At 46.3% G+C, this 19,607-nt stretch overlaps 1 protein-coding gene and 2 long non-coding RNA genes across 8 annotated transcripts in view; 1 reads left to right on the forward strand and 2 right to left on the reverse strand.

The window, feature by feature from the left end:
• LOC111255035 (uncharacterized) overlaps positions 1–19,607 on the reverse strand; it is a 564,494-nt gene that overhangs the window by 467,493 nt on the left and 77,394 nt on the right. The gene's annotated exons all lie outside the window — the stretch shown is intronic.
• Positions 1–19,607, reverse strand: part of LOC147754483 (uncharacterized) — a 38,204-nt gene that overhangs the window by 6,910 nt on the left and 11,687 nt on the right. The window lies entirely within an intron of this gene.
• On the forward strand, positions 412–13,481 carry LOC147754484 (uncharacterized). Of its 3 annotated transcripts, none has more exons than XR_015316780.1 (3): positions 412–1,290; positions 10,586–12,597; positions 12,988–13,480. It is a non-coding gene; the product is annotated as an uncharacterized LOC147754484 (long non-coding RNA). The 3 variants fall into 3 exon arrangements; XR_015316781.1 differs by having other exon boundaries at positions 12,165–12,597; positions 12,988–13,466; XR_015316782.1 differs by lacking the exon at positions 412–1,290 and adding an exon at positions 8,629–10,458 and having other exon boundaries at positions 12,988–13,481.

Below are 19,607 nucleotides of genomic sequence, written 5' to 3' on the forward strand. Positions count from 1 at the left end.
CCCTAGGCAACGTGTACCGCACTGGAAGACATTCTTGTATTTCTCAGTTTCAAGCGCTTGTCTTCCTTCAAGTTTATCCAGTAGAGAATGATTAATATTAAAAGCTTGTCAGCTCGTAGCATGCGCCATATCACCAGCTCGCAAATCACACCTTCAACGACGACCGTATGAATGCAAGAGCTTTCTCCTTTCCCTTTACGGTCAGCTCATTCGTTAGCTATAACAATTACGAGTCTCACTTTTGTGCATCTCTCTCTTCCTGTTCCCTCGAGTGTCGGTGTTTTAGTGTGCTTCAAAGCGATCCGACGGGTTCGAACGCGAAGCCGGCACCAGCTAAAGCTGTCAAGCTTGGTGTTTAGTACGCTATCTACCTGTATGTTTAGCCGTATGCGCCGGTGACACTGGCAAAAGACACACCGATGCCCACATTTCGCCGTCGTATTACAGTCGTCGACACAATTGCCATTGTTGGTAGGCAGCCTTATCCCAACCGAGTCGGGCCAAATGGCTATGGGTCTATCAGTGCCTATGCGTGTAAGCGCCACAGAATCTATTTGCCCAGTTTTACCTTTGCTATTGTCGCTTATACTGGCGCTGCTGTCGCAGTGATGGCGGTGACAGCGCCAATAGTAATACTAGCAAGGCAAATGCTTGAAGACATTATTTGCCCTGTCTGTCGCGTCCGTCCGTCCGTCCGTCCGTTTGTTGGCTCACCGCTCGAACAGCCAACACCGAACTAACGAAAAGCAAAGACCACCAAACACTGAACGGGCGCTGCACTAAACGTAGCCTAGGACGCCATACTGCGTTTCGCGAAGAACCGTAAACTTCCAATAGCAACAGCCGTAACAACATAAACGACAGTGGCAACTGCAACAGCAGGAGCAGCGGCCGCGTCACCTCCACATTTCAATCATTTCGCTAAGCAAGTGCTCGCTTGCCACCCACCGTTTGCCACTTTTGTCCTACGAAATAGCCGAAATTGGCAGAAGGCAAGCATGCAGGCAGAATGTCGCATACGCAGTAGCAAGAGGCTCGATTTTTTTGCCTTTCAACTAAGTAACAGCAGCAGCAGTAGAGAAAAGCGCTCGATAAAGAGGTCCGGCCGACCAGAGAGGCCAGTTGCAATTGGCTGGCTGAGTGTTCGTCTGTACACCCGTACGCATATATAGTGTTTGTACGCTGTTTACGTCGAGACTATATCATTTTTCCTGCCCCCGCTGTGTCTCGCCTAGCAGGTGCTCTACACTCTGTACACGGTGGCACGGTATAATGTACGAATGTGACCAGGTGCGTACATAGTAGAAGAATACGTTTGCATATCATTGTGAGGTAGAGATTAACAAAGTCGGGTAAACCAACGATTCTACAATCTACACTTTTTATATCCATTATCTCTTATATTTATTGCAATTGATAACGTTCGTCCTACGATGAAGTCCATTTTTGATGCGCATAGATATCAACTCGGTCAGACGATGCCTTTGCGTATAATTGAGCGCCCAAGTGACGTCATTGTTGAGGCCATCACGACTCACTAATGGTGATGATAAGTGTCGTACTAGTGTCAGCCACAGAATAGTTAACGAATCAGGCAAAGTCGTAGGAGAGACCGAACGATGCAGATGTCAACAAAATTCATGGTGAATTCTGCTTCATTTCTACGAAAGGCACACATCTGAATATAAAGCGAATGGAGGAGATGTAACCAGCTGGCTAGTTAGCTATATAGAAAATGAAAGTACTCATAACGTCTCGTGGACATTAAAGAAAAAACAGAATGGAGTACACATATGCTTAGAAATGTATGCGATTCTATATGGAAGCAGTCCAACAGTTGCACACATGCTATAGCATATTGGTATACCACTGACGTGTGCATAATTAGATAAGTCTTTTGAAAGAAACCCCTTTAAATTCCGTGTATGTGCGGGTGCGAGGAGCGACCGAAACGGCAACGAAAAAAATGGAGAGACTAGCAAAGAGGAAGAGCAAATGGTTTAGCCCAATAATACAAGGACCCACCGGAGAAAAGAATGCAATTTTCCGTGAATGTATGCTAACTCCGCAGCTGGTGGATTGCGGATGATGGCGTGCAGCTGCTGGCGACACGAACGCAATCGCCAGCTCAAAAGAAAAGTCCCTTATAGTTCTTGTCATAGAAACGCTGTTAGGACATGTTTCGTTGAATAGGTTGCCAACAGAAACTCTTACCCAAGTAGTTCGTTTTGCTTCTGCCATATATATATATATATAGAGAGAGAGAGAGAGACCGAATGGAATGGATTTTATGCATACGAAGATTTCAGTGTACGTACATACATACATACATACATATCATACAAGATTGGTCTTCCCTTTCAAATTCGCATCGGTGAACCTTCGTTAAATAGACGCGCATGGGTCAAAAACAAGCCCTACCTTCGGTGAAGAAACAGATGGACTTTACCTTTTCGAACATACATAAAGTTACTAAGGACGCGTAGAAAACCGCTCATAGAAGCGCGCTTGTTGTAGTGACTGGTTTATTACCAGCGATATGACATTACTGAAGACGAATGTATCATGTAAAACGCAAATGAATATACGTATGAGCATATGCATAAGTCCCCAACAAAACAGATAGGAAGCATTACTAGATCGAAATATGTCTGGAAAGACACTTGGGTGGAGGACATTTTTAACTGGGTACAATTTACTTTGTGGTGCAGTAGAACGATTAAAAGCAGACAACCTCTAGGAAGTCGTCATAGGATTGACTGTTGTGCGACCGTGTAGTAGATAGTTCATGCTCTGTGTCCTAGGTTGCTTTGCTATATTGATTCGCATAGTAGATTTCGTATGCATCGTTAACTGTACCTGTAGCCGTTACCGCGAAGTATTCTCCTATGCTGACAATGGTAACATCTACTGGTAATACCAGTATTACCATACTATATAGGAAATGTTCATCGTGTTATGCAGTTATGAAAAATATTGCAGCATTTTACTTTTTATATTCATTGTGTCTTGTTCCTTGTTGGCTTCTTCTCTTTGAAGGACCTAGGTGTGATCAGCCATGTCTGCACTGTTCAACTGTGTTAATATAGAAATGCACTACTCTACAATACGCGGCAACCTGCCCAACCTGCTTTTGACAAACAGTCTCTATTTTATAGAAATAACTGCAAGTCTGCAGTCCACCGCGAGCCCTTACTGCTTTTGGAAGGCTAGACTTTCAGCCTGAGTGCCAAACTGATCTGGCCATGCAGCGAAACCAAGCCAAGCATGGCGCTCTGATTGACAGACTCTGATGGTTACGAACCCGGACATTACGTCGAAACTGCTATCCAAAATTGTACCTGCTAGTTTCATTGGTGCACTCTCTATCGAGAAACAAGCAGTCTGCGAAGAGAATCTGGGTACTCCACCAACCGCGACCCAGTTGCGAAGCGACCAGACAGACCTCAGCCATGCGCGAACCATAGTCTGCTGCCATGCTTTCTATAGGTTGACAGAAAATGTGCAGGAAACTACGTGATTTCGGTCACCTGGCTCGTTCATCCGGTAGTAGCTCTTGGGAAGCGGAGTGAAAGAGGGACGGATGGTCGATAAACCATCTTCAACATAGCCAACAATGCGACCGGCTGAATCAGTCGAGAAACAGGGCAGTCTTTAAAGGAAACCAGAGAAAGCCGCTGGAGAACTCGGAGAATATGGAATTGAATGTCTTGGCAAAATTATTTGACAGCACTACTCTGCTTAGTGTCGTCGCCACTAGTCGGTCGTGCCACTGAAACCGAGCGTACCAACGGCGGCAGTGACAACAGCAGCAGCATTAATCAAATCTTTGAGATCTGAACGAGATCCAGATCAGTCGGCAGTAGACAAAATTAGCGATGGATATCTGCGCCGGCTGGGTGGTCTATCTAGCAACTATCAGAACCAGTCAGAATCCCAATCACATCAAGCTGCTACTGTGACAGTAGCTATGCGTTGTGGCGCCCAGTTACAACCTGTAGTAAGCGAGACCCTTTATCCCCTTTGTCTTACCCCACTCGAACATTAAGCGCAACCTTCTGCTAACTTAAACCAATTCTGGAAACGACGGCAGGGTGGCTGGCGCCACACTCGCAATCATCAACCACGAGCTACTGCTATAATAACATCATTTATACTCATTATATCAGTTGGACCTAAAAAAGTAAGAGCGCATTGCAGTCCTAGCAACAACAGAAAATCACGTTTAACATCGTTTCATTTCGGCCGTTAGCACTTTTCCTTTCTTGGTGGCCTCAAACGCAAAGCGAGGGTTCATCTTCCACTTTCCACGTAACCATGCACCCACATATATACACACTCACTAAGCAGCTGTTACTTTATCGGGTGGCTATTTAAGAGTCATGTCTTTCATTCATCCGCAAAAGAGTCTAAACTCACTCGGCAGAGATCATATACTTCCTGCCTTTGAAATCAAATGCAACTTTTGCATGATATCCTGGAAGTCAAAGAGTATCGTTGTATCTTCAGGCTGTATCTTCAGGCTGCTATGATCTACGCAGTTTTTCTTTTTTTGTCTGCTTTTAAGTTCTTAGCGATTACGTTGCCTTTTCACACATCTGCCATAAAGTTAAGATAGCAAGACATTGTTCTAGTCAACTTTAAAATGTCGTTTAAAAATTTCGTTTGCATTTCACATTGCTACTGTTGCTGTTGTTACCCACTGAATAATGGTCTGATCCAAGTGTGCAAGGAAGCTGCAGTCGCTGAAATATCTGCTACAGTTACTTCACACTGCACTATCAGACTGCTATAATTAATTTTTTGCCTCATCGAATTAATATATGAAATTTCCCAGGTCCACATCCATTAGTGAGAACTATCTAGCGCCCTTAACTCACTCTTTTGCTCACTCCCACACTTAGCTCGCAATCTATTTCTCTCTCCATTGAAAGTGCAATTTCCGTCTAGACGAAACTAGTCAGGGGCATCATGTCCAGCCTGGGTTCTACAGCCGCACTGCTTACATCAGCTTGCTTCCTCATGCTGCTGCTGCTACTGGTTTATTCTAAACCCCGCGCGTAACTCTTATCCTGGTGCCCCCTTGTCTCACCAACAGTCACTGAGATCGAACCTGCAGGGCCATCTATTTCGAAGACGTACTTGATTCTTCGTCCGCTTACTGTCGATTCACTGCTGTTAGGCAACACAGGTACAGGAAGCGATGTTGCCTGCGGACCCCAATCTTATTTCTCGTTCAACTTTTTTTTACTCGATGTTCTCAGTTCACTAAAGCCACGTCGGGCGAGTCAGTGGTCAAAAAACCTGCGTTACAAGGCAGGCTGACCTAGCCAAAGCCGGCCAACTCAACTCGACCGAGATTTGCTTTCAAGCGGCAACGTAAGCTAGCGCACGCGTGCTGCATGGTTTACAGGGAGATAGAATCCGTGACTGAAAGAAAGAGAGAATAGCTGAAGCAACGCAAGAAGGCAACGTGCCTTCAGGCCGTGTTACCACATAAAGCCCATATACTGGGGCAGAGCTCTCCGGCACCGCTGCCGTTGGTTTGGCAAGTGTTAGTAGCCAGCGTTGAGGTAAAGTGAAGTAGACTGCAAAGCAGCCTACTTCACTTAACTGCAACGACTGACCGGTTTAACTGAACCGGCTAACCCCAACAGCCATAGCAGCAGCACCTCTCTAGCACTCGCAACGTATAGAGTTGGCGGACCAGCGCAGACAAGCTGTTCGGGTCGAGCCGGATATGGGGTATTCCGTGATAGAAAACAAGCCGCAGGTCCAGGCTCTCCGGGTAGATGCAATGCTCGGCTCTACCACTTTTCCCCCGTTCGGCAAAGCAGCTGTTTTTGGGGGGCTTTCATAGAGGTTTCGGTTGGGCACGAAGTGACTAAGCTAGCTTTTACTACAACCGGTCGTGTAGTACTACAACTGCTACGACGACGAACTTGATAACCTCATGGTCGCTGAAATACCCTTCTTTAAGGCTCTTTCCATTATCAATAAACGTCAAAATTATGTCTGTCAACTAGCCACCCAGGCCGTTTTCCAGTTGCTCGCTCCGAGTCGCACCCTTCTCTTTTTTCCTTCACAGAACATGCCCAAAAGTCGACTACATCTGCGGAAATAAGTTTACGTCTTTAGCGGTCTGCCGGTACCGCCGTCGCTGTTAATGTCGCATTAGCGGCTGCTCGAGGTAGCCCCCATATAGGTATATGGTGTACCAGTGCAGCTACTTCGAATGAATACGTGTCCGTTCGACCGTCTCATCTTCGTCGATTGCAATAGGACTGCCTCTGTACTTTGGCACTACCTCAGGTGCTACCTAAAGCTGATTTAAGGTTAAGGTCTTATCGGGCCATAGAGGCCAACAGAGAGCTGAACCTCTGCGCGTGCGACGATCCAACCACTAAAAGATAGCCCGCGTTAGACCGGCCCAATGCCTTCAATTTTCCGTCCTAGCTGGAGCAAAGCTGTACTCAATACTAGGCACATATCGAGTGCACTCTAGTCATAATAAAACGAACTGAGAGACAACAGCACAATGCTACTGTAGTATGGACTACTCGATGGCTTCTGACTGTATATCTCACAGACAACTCAATATAACTTACGTATTTACATCTGCTCAGGGAGTCGACAAACGGTCAAGTAAGCGCATAGGAAAAAAATCTTACTTTACTCGCTCGTGCCATGGCTCGAGTGGTCGACAAGGACCACCGTCGGAGCAGTCATCCCGAAGCGCATGCATGCATACACGTGTACAGCAATGCTAGCACGATGTGCTGATTCAGTGGGAACTATATTATCATTGTGTTACTAGTTATCTACAAAGCAAACCTGGCTCTCCATCATCGACGTCGTCTGTTGGCGGATAAAATGTGTGGGGCTTGTACCCTGTAGCTTACACAGTTTAGCATTAGCGTAACCACTGTTTTTCACTAGACCTTTCGCATTGAAATCGTACAGGAAATAAGCGCAATAACATCGTCTATTCGTATTTAATTATCTAATCAAATACTATTAGAAACATCCCTGAATAACTTTATACGTGCGTGTTTGGCTGCATGTACACCTCGCAGGGAGGCTGGCTTGTCACCCTGACAAGCATTCATTAACTTTGGTTTCTCTATCCAAAAACGTCCCGTGTAGCTCTTTGACTCTACCAGGGCCTCCTTTTGTTTAAGTCAGGAACTTCCCTAAAAAAAAAGTGTCTTGTAGAATTTAAGGATCATCTAAGTTGCCGCCGAAACAGGCCCTGAGGCGACCGCAGATCCACAAGGCAGCCTCGATTTCGGCTGGTCTAATCCTGCCTTGACAAGATGCCACTAAAGTTCGCTTGATCGGGCTAGCTGACTGATCGACAGCGAACGCAATACAGTGGAACACGCTGACGCACGCCTACGCAGGATTAGAGGATACGACCACTTCCACTAGTAACAATATTGTAAAGTGTAATATTTCACCTAACGGCGTAGCTTAAACTGTTGCATTGGAAAAACTACGCGGTAAAAAGGTAACTAAGGCCAATTGGGTCAGCATCCGATCAAAACAGCCAGCGAGCGTAACCCTGGTGGGTAGCTTGCCTTGTAGCTGTCGATTTTATCCTTCATTTTCGTAGTTTGTTCACATGCACAACATTGCCGATCATTCATAAAAGGGACGCCAATAACATTTCACTTTATGATAGTGCTATGCGATATTGAACGACTTTAAACATCTGCGTCAACGTTGTGTTAGGCCCAAACCCAAATATCGAAGACAATATAACACAAGAAACGCTGCAGAATTTTGTTGCCGCCTCTGGCCAACCCACCAGGCGCCGTCGCTAAGCAGGCAGATGATACAGGTTACACAAGCCTTTCTTCCTCCTCTTTGAGTGTGTCCATCATAGGCAGCGACAGCTGCTGTAGGCGGCGGGCGACGTGCAGTCACGTTTGTGAAGTACATCTCCTGCAGCACGATACGACGAGATATGATCCCCACTCAGCCAACCACGAGGAGCTCAACCCCCGGCTAACATCGTAGCTATATCTAATATACTCTCATGCCTGCTTTCGCCTCCTCTGCGCTGTCATACTCACAGATGATGTGGTACAACGTTGATGGACCGACTCAGCGGAAACGAATATACGGGTGTCGTTCAGACCGCTCTTATTATAACTGTTCCGCGCAGTCGCTCTTCTAAACCTTCTGCCAGAGAGTTTCATCCTGGTCCGTTCTCACTGAGACAGCACCGGTAGCAGAAATTGGCCTTGAATACACATTCATCTGGCCGCGCGTCCTTCTAGCATTGACTTTATGCATAGCCACATGCATACATATAGATAGATAGATCTGCAATTGCTGTTCTGTCATCCGTTACAGCCAATACTTGTACATGCTACTGGGGATTCCTGTCGGGAATCTTGCGTTCCCTATATATAATATAATCTTCTTCCAGCCTCTGCATCAGCAGCACAGCCCTTATTGCTCAGTCTAGATATGGTTCATGCCATACCCTAGTAACAGCCTAAATGCACTTCGTGTAGCTATTGTTTGTTTATTTATTACAGTAACGGTAAAGACTCACATCTTCTCTGCGAGGCGTCCCAGTTTGCGATCAAAATTTGATTCAGAAGATTCGATCAAATTATTATTGACATGAATCAATTTGTTTTTCAAAACCAATTTATGTTCAACAGCGCTGCCCACCGATCTGCGGCAGTAATCGTAGCGGTAGCAGTTACAATAGTAACACGGAAAACGAGGTCGGAAGTATTTCGACGATTTTCTACTGTTTGACGCAAATACGTGACCGAGCAGCCACAAGAAATGCTCGTTAACGGTACTACTTTAAAAGAAAGGGGATTTACATGTAGTATATAATCAATCGCTGCGGACGCAAACATCAAACGGCTATCTCCATGGAGATATCGAGCACAAACTGGGCTGCAAAAGCAATGCATGCGTTAGCGCACAGACGTACACACACAAAAACATACAAATACCGCTCTATATGTTGCTTACTGGTAATATATCATGATTTTAGTGATCTGTACACATCTGTTCGCTCTCTTTCTCTCTCTCCGTTATGCATTTGCCCTCTTTGTTTCGCCCCTCTTTTCACTGCCACCCGGGATCTTCAGGGCTGTTGGCTCACCTTCCATAGACTACTGCTGTTGCTGGGGCAGCATTGTATGTTGTTCCTGACAAGTATATACAGCACGCTTGCGCTTCCCTTGCCACGCGGGGCAAGTCCTGCGTGCTAAACTACCGCCTACAGCGGAACACTTCTCTTTCGCCTGCCTTTGCCCATATGCTTTAGCTAACAGACTTCCGTGCGAGCCGAAGGGGATACAAATATCTTGCTGCCACTGTTGCCGTTGCCGTCGCCGAGCGCTCGAAGTATTCGTTGTCATCGTAGTCTTCCGCTATCGTCCCGTTCTTCTTCCCTATTCCCCGAACTCCAGGACGCTGTCGTCTCGACTCGTTCCTAGTTCCTTGGTTGCGGCTTTCTTGCAGCCATAGCTTGGTATCGTTGATCGAAGTCGCTAGAAACCGCCTTTGACTCCATCTTACTACCTACCCCAATCTTTCCTCTCGATGTCAGCTAGACACCTATCCTAAACAACCAACAATTCAGGCGCGTTACAACTAGGGGCGGACGGCAGACAGAAGCAGTACCAAGCCACCTGTTTTTGTCCTCCGTGACTGCGCTCCCGTCAAAGACGCTGCTTTTCTTCCGAACCCACTGCATTATCTCCAACCTTATCCTACCCTGCTAGTGCCACCACGTTTGTTTGGTTGTTCACTCCTCGTCTGCTCACTCACCAGCAGCAGGCGCGGCATCGGTATCACGGCAGCTCTAACCGGCCGCGCTGTTTTCTCCAACTGCAAAATATAATACCTCCTCTTTCTCCTGCCTCAGCACCCGCCTGCCCATTCCGAGCGGCTGACCGTTCCTGTTTCCCACTGACACACGCGCGCACACTCAGACCATAGACAGAAGACACAGAAAGCCCTGGTGCCCCCAACCCCGTTCTGTAGCCTCGTCTTTTCCCGCCCGATGTTGCAGCGTCGCCATTTCAATACACAAAGGAGTACGACAATGTTCCTCGTTTTCCATGGAGACAGCTTTTGTTCGCAGGCAGCAACGTGCAACGAGCGTGCGGTGCGGTGATCGCCCGAATACTGCTGCTAGCTAGTCCGGTCCTTATTCATCCGCCCAAATGTTCCGAATGCAACCAGTCCGGCAGAAAACCATCCCACCAGGGAGGCAAACGAGCGGGCTGTCGGGAGTCGCGCAGCTCGATGCACGCTGACAAAGCACCGCATCGCCTTACGAGCCACTGCTCCGAGGCCGACGCTAGGGCTAGAGACTCCGAACCGATCCCCGTCGATAGAAACCAGTTTTCCTGTCTAAAGGGATGGGATATCAGCCATATTCGGAACAGCGTTAGGAACAACGTAACGAACGTTATGGTAAAGCAAAGCGAATATTGTTGACCTCATCGACATTGAAGCTATCTGTTTTTCAGGATCGATGAGAGTTTCTAATATGCAAGTATATACATATTGCTACACGAGCTTCTCTTTTTGCAAATTTCAGATAACCAACTTTTCGCTGTCAACGAGCGAAGAAAGCCTAAACGTTGTTAGAAAAATCGACGCGGTTGACAATGTATTCCAGCTCTGTCAGATTGAGACGCGGCAAGTACTGGACTGATTGTTCAATGCCAATCAGCTGACGCGTGCGTTTCCATGCGTGAAAATTTCAAAAATATCAGATGAAAAGGCTGGTAGATAAGCAACAACATGGTTGAAGGAGAACATTGTTGAAGGCGGCAAGACAGTGTGGAAACGTAAAAGATGGGTCACCACGGTAGCTGAAGTCGCGCAAAACGAACCGTGGATTCCACGCTTCTCACCAAGTGGCAAGTGATTAAAGATGACAAGTGATCAAACGTCTAGAACATAGAGTTAGTAGATTCCTTTGAATGAACTATCAGACGCGTAGTGGCATTATGGCTTAGTTGGGCCATCTGCTGCCTTCTTGGCTCCCAGTTTACTGCTGTGCATTCTGTCAGCGATTATTTTTTGCTAAAATCAATTAGTATTGATTCATAGGCTACCTAAGTTTAGGACTGAATGCATTTCAGATAGCGTAGTTGCTCATGTCGGCCTATCGAGCATCTGACCTAAGGCTGGGCAGCTGCCTGGTTGGTGCGGAGCGCAGCTGATTATTAGTCTATTGCTAGCATAGCTCTTCGTTGACGTTGCCATCTACCACGCCAGTCATAATGCTAGTCGCGGTGTCGGCGTGCGGTATAATCCAATGTACAAACAAAATGACAGCACTTCGGCATAAACGGCGCTATCTTCATTTCGTTGGTCAACGATTGGCCTGTTTGTCGTCGGAACGTCGAATGATTTCGACAACGATGATGATGATGATGATGATGATGATGAGAACGACGACGGACGAGAGGGTCGACGGACGAACGAACAAACGAAACGGTTGCCAGTGGCCCAGCCCTGCTCTTTATTTTCGTCGTCGTTGTCTTCATCATCATAACCACCTATTTGAACGACGATTCGCCGCCACACAGACTGGCAGGTATAACGATGATAGAACACTAGATAGATCTAAAAGCAAAAACGGGACAAAGCAATAGTCACCACGGTGGCGGCGGCAGCAGTAGTAATAGCAATGAGTGTGAATACCAACAGTATAGCGGTGATGGCTCAGCGTGGAAGGAGCCGCGCCAGGCGTTGCGGCAGCAATAGCAGCATCAATTAATATAGTGGTATGATGATTTCTGAAGGGATAACGCCGTCCTTCCGAAAGACTACTCGAGCCGTAAAATCGAATCTTGGAGGACATAAAAGAGCCTTTTTTCCACCTATGTTCCTCGCACCACTCGTTCTGTCGGCGATCTTCTCCCTCCTATTTCAGCAGCAGAAACAAACGTGTAACGTTGTTTGTAGCGGTGAAGCTTCAACGAGCGGTGAATCTCCACGATCGTTCAGTGGTGATTTGTCTGCCTACGAATTTCAGTGACACGTGTAAAATGTCTAGACACAATGCTCATGCGATTAGGTGAGCAAGATTAAGGGTAGTAGGTAACTGGCGCCTGATGTAATGACGCCTAACGGCGATTTTGGGTATCAAACTTGAAATGTTTCAGTAAGAGGTACAGAAGCAGTAGTCCCGCAACGTCAGAAGTAGTAACGAGAGAACTGTGCCAGCTGTTGGCCGAAGCTGCTGAAGTGATTCTGGTTAACGTGCATATGAGACGACTATTGGAATAAAAGAGAATATCGACAACGGCCAATAACGTGACCGTACGCTAGTTCACACGTTCAACTGGATTGATTGCGTGGGTGCGACACAAACCAGCATCAGGAACCACGGTACGAGGCAAGGCGCGACGGAAAATGAAAGAACCAGTAAGACTCAGTGCAAAGTGACGGACGGACGGACGTGGCAAGCAAGTGAGTGAGTGACGCCCTGATCAGCGTGCCGCTATGTGACCTAGGAAAAGCGGTGGAAGCATTGTCAGTAATAGCAGCGACCAGATGACGTGTCGAAGAACGAATACAGAAGACCACGGGTACAAGGCACGTACAGATATTCGTAAATTTTGATATTGGTACTAAGAGCCACACTAGAGGGTACTAATGGTACAAAGAGCCATCTCGCTAGTTCGCGTGTTGCCTTCAGTTGTCCCTGCGGATACGGCATCTGCTGCGAATACGTTAGTGGTGCCTATGCCTACGAATGCAATGCTAAACCAACTAGACAGGTTCACTGGCGGGAGCCATCGATCGCTAACCTGGGGTTCGACCCGACAACCGTTGAGCTTTTTGACGATCGGAATAGGTCATTATTAGAACACCGGCGAAAACAACGAATCGTCGGTCCCGTAACCATTATTATATATAGGGCGCAGAAAGGCCAGCCGGACAGATTCTTCATTGTTGTTGTTATCTTTCTTTTGCTTTCTGCAGGAAACAGCGGATAGTTGCTCTATTGCTTTAAACGGTCCCGAGCTCGATAGGCTGTTGAGATGACCACTTGCGGCTAGCAGTACTCTGCACGTCTCTAGTTTTACGTCGAAATTCGCTCAGCATCATCAACACAGCGGAAGCTTAATATAAGATCGCTCTAAAGGTGGCAACCTGTACTATTTAGGCCGATAAAAAGACTAGCAATACACTAGGCACAGGTCAGCCCGAGATGAAAACAAGTCTACTTTCGGACTTGGAAAATGTCTAAATAGTTAATTTCTGTTATGCCCTTATGTGATCTTGTCAGACTTTTCCGCTCGAGATTTAGAGGCAAATTTTTCATTTGTGTAATGTTAATAAACTTATACCTGTTTATACGGTACACCGAAGTAAATAGATATTTCTCATTTTGTCCATCTTACGTTTTGCTGGCAAATACTCCCATACCCTACACCCGGCTATCACTTCGTTCTTACAAAAGAAACTGTTATACTAGTTAATACCTCAAGAGCCGAGATAGAAAAAAAAACGTTTTAGAAGAGGCCAAATACAGGCCGACGTCCTCCCTCTTTGTGGCCGCAGTAGCGACAGCGTCATCACGAAAACAGCTGTCGCATTACAGATTTCGTGACAGGAGAGCAAAGCTCGCACAAAAACCCTCGTCATTATGACTTGGAGTACGCTTTGCAGATATTGACTTCTGACGATTTCTATTTGTGAACGCGTTGTTTTCAGAGGATCCAACAGGTGCGTCTGCATTCCTTGTGTATTTGTGGGCTAATTTCTGTGTAACCAGCCCAGCCAGCTAGCTAGCTGGGTTTGGCCTGTCACGATATAGCTTATCTAGCTTGACTGTGACCCATAGCTATGCCACAATGTCATCCGAGACTACAGTAGCAAGATGAACGGATAATAGTATAATTAGTCCTACTAGTAGACAATCTTCGAATGATTTGTTGAATGACTAAAACGACACTGATAAGCACAACAGAGATCGATAGCGCGCTCTCAGTGTCAAGGTTGATCTCGCCAACTAGACCGATAGACATCCCGATCTAATTGTCTAATATCTAGCTAGCTATCCACCACCGGTGCTGCTGCTATGACGACGGTGACTATTTATGAGTTACCATGTGTTATTTAATCAAAACCGCTTTGAAGCAAAGCTACTCTATATATAATGGTAAAGAGGTCTCTTTGCCCGTCCGTCGACCACTGCCATCTCTGACTCTCTCCCTGTTTTTGTCTTCTTACGATTTTCTCTTTGTCAGTGATATTATATAGTGGCTGGCGCATATCCCACTTGTACCAGCTAGTCAAACTGAGCAGCTAGTTGAATGAGGAAAACACGTTTTGAGCTCTGTGGGCTTGCCCATCGACGTCTAGTCAGTGGCCCAGCTATGTGGGAACCGCAGCGAAAAAGCTGTTATTGAAGCATCGCTCTGTTGTTAAACAATGGTTCGTCGTCGTTCGCTGTTGCTGTTGCCACGGCTCCTACGGTAGCTTAAGACAGCAGTGACCGTAAGGGGGTGGAAGGGTATGTTGAATTCGATACATTCCTTGGTTAACGTTAAACGAGTACTGCTCAAGACATATTAACGTTTGATATTGATTTTTAAACTAAAGTAAATATTAATGAGTGCTGGGATTATAGCGCTATTGCTGCTTGTAGCCGTACAACAACATTTTAAAAAATGGTATGAAGTAAACGGTAGGAGCTCGGAAGTGGTAGCAACAAACGAAGTGGACCCAATATCTCAACAATAAAAGACAATCATATTTACTGAAACGCCCTAACTGCACTCATTCCGTGCCGATATCGGCACGACACGATAGAGAAAGCGCAGAGGAAATGTAAAGGAACGAACATCGTTAGAAAAGCTAACCTGGCTATCCGGAGGTTACCTTAGATTTCTTTGAGACTCTTTTTCTTATAGATATATGCACACGATCATTATTCAATACTAGGTGGTATGGTTAATAATGAAGAAAAAACTTTTTAGCGTAACGTTTCAAGAAAGAAAACTGTCGCATCTACAGACGATCCCTAGTGTTTATCTCTAACCATCTTAACTAACCTTATCCTTCACAAACTTAAAAACTCTTCACCCAAATGGGATCCCTCCGTGTTCTATAGAAGCCTTGCCAAGCCTCCCGTAATAACCGCGTCCTATGGGTTATCCTATAAGATCTTCTTCGAATCTGTGTAAACTTTTATCGGTCACCCACCAGTCTAAAGAAGAGCGTTTAATCCTCAGTGTGCAACTACCGTCTGTTAGCTCAAAAGTCAATAACTTGTTTAGACCGAGAAGAAGTTACAGTTGACCACATGATGGCTTACTTAGCATCGAGAGAACTTCTTCGGCACTGGATTCGCAAACGGCAAATCGATTGTAACACACCTTGCTACCACAACCAAACAGTGGGCATTATTTTAAAACCACCGACTTGAAGTTCCACTGACTCTTTCAAAGCCTATCATGATCATGACACATTGGCCGCAAAGCTAGGTGAGCTAAGAGTAGATCTTCGTTTCACCAACTGATTAAAAAATTAAGGACATATACAGTGCTAAACGAACGCTTTTGCTTCAGGCTTTTGTGTGTTAGCGCCCTCTTCTCCTCGAATTCGTGTGTCCGATATGAAAGATGATGGGATCTGGCGTAAGCTCTACGCCGATGATTTGAAGTTATACGGCTCTTGTTGTAGTGGCGGCAATCGTTTGTCACTTCAGCGGGCATTCTGTGTCCGCGTCAGCGATATCATCATTTTCATTCAAAAGTGTATGGCTACATGATCTCGTAAAGACATTTACAAATACACTTTAGGAGATGTGACCATTTTTGTGACAAGTCCGGTTAGGAGTTACAATCGCGCCGGAGCTGGACTTCTATATTCATCTTAACTAGATAAGTGAACCGAATTGAGCTCAAAGAGCTTGTATTTTAAATTCAACCTTATAAAAGCCTTCAAATTTCTATAATGATCTCACCGATTTGGCAACCTTATACAAGAAAACTTATTGACGCTATTGAAGGCTCGTAGCTATAGATAGGACTGACCTGTCTGTCCAGCCTTTATCTGAATTGCATTCTAAGGCAGGGATTAATCCATTTAATAGCATACAATGATCCGGTAATAAATCAATATATACATCCGAGATAACATACTTCGCAGTAGAGAGACTATAACAACGTTGTAGATATTCCGAACTGAGATGCTAAATAATACGCGTTCATGAAACCCGAACGGTCCGTTCACCTTATCAAAGACAAATGGAAAATAATGCTACGGCAAATATTAGACATTGTTTGTTAATGCTGAGACATCCTGAACGTCTTAATAATCTACTTACTTTATCGCCGTAAAGGTGACTTAATGATATCGATATGGGTCCATTGCAGCAACCAGATATAAACGCCCCAGTCTTTTTACCCCTTTACGAAAACTAAGGCAGACCACCAAACGAGATTATTTGGCATCGACTCGAACTTATGCGATGGCCGCCCATCTCCGACACGTAAGGCCAACTCTCTTGATAGTGACGTCAGCAGCGACGACAACGAGACAGACGCATCGTCAACAAAACAGTCTCTCTGCTCTGATCAAGCGTACCGGTTACACTTGCAGAACGAATTTTAAGCGATTCAATGATCTGCTGCTGCTGCTGCTTCCTCTGCTTGTGCTGATAAGAAGAGTCGGGGGCATACTGGAATCTGCGCTCTGTTCCTATTCGTTTGTCCTGCCTCATTCTTCATTCGTTCGCATCATCAACAGAGATAAGCATCACTTACATCTCCTATAAATACCCCCACGACCCCGAACCAGCTTGCCTACATGTGTATCCATCTCGCAGCATTGCAACCTCTCACCGATATGTAAGAGCTCTTTTTTCTTATCGCATAGATTCGGACGGTAATGCTTCTCCGGCTTTGTTGCCTTCGTGGTCTTTGTTCTTGTTTTTCATTCCGTGCTTCTTTTTCCTTGGCTAGTTTTCTCTATCGAGGTAAAGCACAAGGCACAAAATTGCTCCATCACTGACTGACTCGCCCGATGTCATCGTATCGCTGCCCGACCAACAGAGTTGTCCAGCAGTCGAAAAACACTACCGTTGTTGGCCGCTCGCGTTCTCTTGATCTCGCGACTGCTCATCCGCCAGTTGCTTGGCAACCGGTCGACCTTTGCGCCGTATCAAACTTGTCATCGACGCGCTTTGAGGCGATCCGTGCTACGGCCCGGCGCAAAACGCACGAACACAAAATAGCAGGAATAATCATAGCCAAAATATCTGGTGAACAGAATCAAGGGAACAGCAGCACAAAAGCTACGGTAACAACAACAGCGGCAACTATGGAAGTTACTGAGCAACTTTTGATGGGCAGACCGATGTGGGCTTGCCGAGGAATGGCGCGGGATACATTCAGTATTAGCCCCACCATGGCACACGCCAATATTACTCCACCGTATCACAATTCAATCGCTTCGTTTACTTCCTCATCGTTGTTGTCGTCCAGGCATCGGTTCCAGGCCCGATCGATGCTGCGATAGAGTTTTTTTTGGATGCAGCTTTCGGCCGTTGTCGTTACCCGATGCGGCACTAACGGCGGCGGCAGCAGCAGCGTTCAAGGTTTGAGCTTTGTCAGGTAGTCAATCAGTGTGCACAGCAGCATGGTGCCTAAGCAAAGCAACGTAGGGAAAAGCGGCAGATCTATCAATATACAGACACATACCGCTGTATGTTCCTGTATGACTGCATGTGCAATTTTTTCGTGTCACATAGGCAGAGTTGCACAGGTTGCCACTCGTCTCATTCGACGAATATTGAGTACTGCGATCCGGACGACACAGGCTGGCTGTTCAACCTGCACATGTATATACCCAACGATTACTACTACTACTATCGGTTGAGTTCGGCTGTTACCGCTGCTGCCCGTGAGATTCACCAACGGAGACCATTATAAAGAGCTATCATTGCATAAACATCTACTACAGCGTTAACAGTATGATGTAGGGGCATGAGGTGTGTACGCCATGAAATGAACGGAATCATCAGTGTTTATTGCCTTGTTTGATAACTTACCGTCGCTGGCAACGCCACTGCTCCAAGAGATGACGGCAGCAGTGATTTGTGATCATAGTGATTTTAGTTGTGTGGCTGACTCACGAAAAATCTACCGTTCACATTTGTCAGAATCATCGTTGTCGTCAAAGACGGTTCCGAGATGAACGCTGAGTCACTTCAGTTTTACGTCACGTTATTCTGTTGTGTTCCGCGTACGCCGTCGTATCAACCGTTCAGCTACATATTAACGAACAAACGTTTCTGTTGCGCCTGCTTATAACGAGCTGTACACAAAACGTTGCACTTAAAAAATGATCCTACGCCTAGTCAGCATTAGTGGGGGCGGCAACAGCTATAAACAACAGTCTCCTGTTAACCTTTCTTTCTTCGTATGGCTGTCTGTTGCGTTCGCATATTACGTCGGTCACAGGAATCTACCGACCGAACACTTCCGCTTGCCATTATCCATCCAACAAGGCACAGAAGACAGCGCCTGCAGCAGTAGAAACAACGAACGATCCTGTTGTTGCTGCTTGAATCTACCATGATATTACAGCGTAAAGAAGACTTTACGGCCGCCACTTGCACGTTCGTTCAGCTGAAGATCCGACAGATCACAGCACTGAAAGCGGCAGCCGCATCACCAATGGCTCTATATTGCAGTGCGCTGCATCCTAGGTATGGATTGTCAAAGGCATCGACGATGACGATGATGGTAGTAGTGGTGACGATTGCGAAAAGTTGTCAGCTGGTTGGCCAGGCAGAGAGGCAGTCGACAATTCTAGCCAATTATGTCGCGGTTGACGTCGCCGTCAATCATCACCGAGTTGCTGCCGCCACGGGCTGACTTTGTGTCCGTGTACGTGTTCAAAGCCGGCTACACTGTGTCATCAAGGAACTGCGGCCAAGACGGAGGAATATAGGTTTTCTCTCGGGACCGGCATCTCTGTTCGCACATGGAGGCCGCACGGAGAGCAAAGCGTAAGGTGTTTGCCACATACACAGCGCAGAATTGGAGTAGCACATTGAATTACGCACGCTAATTCTTGTAGCTTTCACTAATGCCAGCTGGCACTGATGCTTCTGCTATTTTATCGTTGGATCGTATCGGCTGGGGGCGCAACCGCTGCCGCCGCTAGGCACACGCCCAGCTAAAACATCGAATATATCCCCCGCCGAACCATCATCGCCGTAGCATCACTTGGAGACCGGGTCGCCTGTCCTGCGCTCGCGTATGCGTCCGTCCAAATCTTAAGCCTCTGATCTTGAACGACAACGTCAACAACGGGACTCGAGCATGGATAAAAGTGTGCTAATTCTGATTGACAGTGTTGTGCTATTTCGCAATGCACGTCAGCTACGAGGACAAAACAAGAGCTGATCAGAGGAACACCACAAGAGCACCGTACACGCATAACGTACTAAGCAACAGCAGCGACGGCACTATCAGTGGCAGTCAACGCTTGAATGACCAAAGGGTGCCAATGACACGTCGACTGATTACCTACTTAGAAGCCAGCCAGTGCTGCATTGCCGACTGTTGGCTTACCTTACGTCG

Source organism: Varroa destructor, unplaced genomic scaffold (assembly GCF_002443255.2).
Source record: "Varroa destructor unplaced genomic scaffold, Vdes_3.0 BEIS01000007.1, whole genome shotgun sequence".
NCBI lineage: Eukaryota > Metazoa > Arthropoda > Arachnida > Mesostigmata > Varroidae > Varroa > Varroa destructor.